The sequence below is a fragment of the Mandrillus leucophaeus genome, unplaced genomic scaffold, assembly GCF_000951045.1.
Source record: "Mandrillus leucophaeus isolate KB7577 unplaced genomic scaffold, Mleu.le_1.0 Scaffold568, whole genome shotgun sequence".
Taxonomy (NCBI): Eukaryota; Metazoa; Chordata; class Mammalia; order Primates; family Cercopithecidae; genus Mandrillus; species Mandrillus leucophaeus.
Window position 1 is genome coordinate 504532 of NW_012106119.1, and position 2340 is coordinate 506871.

Genomic DNA, 2340 nt, shown 5'->3' on the forward strand with positions numbered 1-2340 from the left:
TCTGTGATCTTGTTCATCAGCAGAAACACCAGCAAGAAATTAGCCCCTGCTTTGTTTTTACTTCCCACATCTCATGCTATTGAATTTAATAGGTTCCACATTTACATCAATAACATAATTGAAAGAAAGTCTAAAAAATGTTGTTCATAGCTTTCCAGACTTTGAAGCACTGGCAGGCACAACAAAGGAGGTGGGAATGGGTGTGAGTGCTGATTGACTAGATCTGGTATGGTTGTGCTACAGCATTCTTTAAATATGTTGTTATATTAGGCCTTAACATCATTATCCTTAAGTGAGATGGCCCATATTTTTCCTTTTGGTGCTATCCTAGTTTGGAATCACTTTATGCTAGCTTCATAGAATGAGTCAGAGTGCTTTTCATCTTCTATTCTCTGAATAATGTGGTTAAATTTGTCTGTAATGTAAGTGTATATTTCTTAGAAGTAGTTAAATTTATCTGTAAAATTCTCTGGACTTGCTCCCTATTTAAGACTACTTCTTTGACCATATTTTTCTTTTCTTCTATGATTTTGAGACTTAGGATTTCTAACTCTTCCCAGTTAATATAGTATTTTTTAGACAATCATATATTTCATATTAATTTTTAATTTGTCGATTTAATCTGTGAATAGTGTATGTATATAACTTTAATCTACCCTTGCATCTGAAGAATGTGTAGCATTTTTAGTTTTAATTAATTTTGCATGTATCTTTCTTCTTTTAACTTGATCAAGCTTGTCAAAGTTACATTAAATGTGCTTTAAAAAAGAGACTCAGCTCTTCTGATTATATGTACTTTTTTCTATTTAATTAATTGCTGTTTTTGTTATTAATTGATTCTTCTTTCTTTGGATTTATTTTAATTTTGTTTATCTAGCTTCTTAAACTAAATTAATATAAAGGAATTCATTGATCTTCAGTCTTTTTTCACAAATAAAACATTAAAGGCTACATTTTTACTTTGCGTATTATTTTAACCCAACAGCTTTCAAAATTTAATGATCTTATTATTTCTCATTTTTACATAGTGATAATTGTGGGAACAACTTTTTCTTAGTCTAGGAGTTATTTAGTACAGTGTTTTAAAATCTTTATGAGAATAGATCAGTTTTTGGCTTCTATATTGAAAATTTCTTACTACATTTTGTTTAAAGAATGCAGCATATGCATTCTATAATACTTTTAAGAGTTTATTATATTTTCTTTGTGGCCTTGAATTAATCCAGACAAGAAAAGCTAAACTGTGTTAGCAAATCGGTGAGGATAACTGCTTAGGCTTATTTAGGACTGCTTTCATTTGGGTTTATTATGTAACAGGAAAACAAAAAATGCAATGAACAAACCTCCTCCTCAGTGGAGAATATTCACATGGATTAACAAGTATCCTTCATACTCTGAGTCTATTCTGAGAGGCATAACCTCATACTTCCTACCCAAACCTCCTTGATATTAATTCTGCAACCTTATTCTTTCAAAGCCCCTGAGCACTCAGCCAAACCATCAGGCACTAACTGTGAATTGATACAGAACCTTATCTCAAACCATCTTTCCTTCTAGGCAAAGTGAACCATCAGATGTACAGTTTGAAGTTACTCCCAGTGAGAAGGTTTCCATTTTTCACAGACTTTCTGAGCTAGTTCTGAGTAGAGCTATAACTTCCAGCAGTCTATCTTTAGTAAGTGCCAAATAATGAGCATAACCATCTGAAAACAAAACTTTCTTTCCTTCTGAGATAACTAGTCATAGAGAACTCCCTAGGAGGTCACAGGGCAGGATTTAGGGAGAAATAACATTATGGCAGGATAAGCATATAGAGATTGTGAATCACTGTGTTTTGAAACCAATTTATGTCTAATCCTATTTAAAATGCTCCAATATTTCCCATGATATATCAGCTAACACAGTTGATGAAGGTCTTTATAAGTGGTGATATGGTTTGGCTCTGTGTCCCCACCCAAATCTTATCTTGAACTGTAATCCCCATGTGTCAGAGGAGGGGCCTCAAGGGAAGTGATTGATTCCTGGGGGCAGACCTCCCCCTTTCTGTTCTTATGATAAAGTTCTCACAAGATCTGGTTGTTTGATAAGTGTGTAGCTCTTCTTCCTTCTCTTGCTCTCTCCTGCCATCATGGTAAGATGTATTTGCTTTCCCTTTGCCTTTCACCATGATTGTAAGCTTCTCAAGGCCTCCCAGTCATGTTTCCTTCAGTCTGCAGAACTGTGAGTTGAACCACCTTTCTTCATAAATTACCCATTCTCAGGTAGTTCTTTATAGCAGTGTAAAAATGGACTACTACAGAAAATTGGTACCAGGAGAGTGGAGCACTGCTATAAAGATAC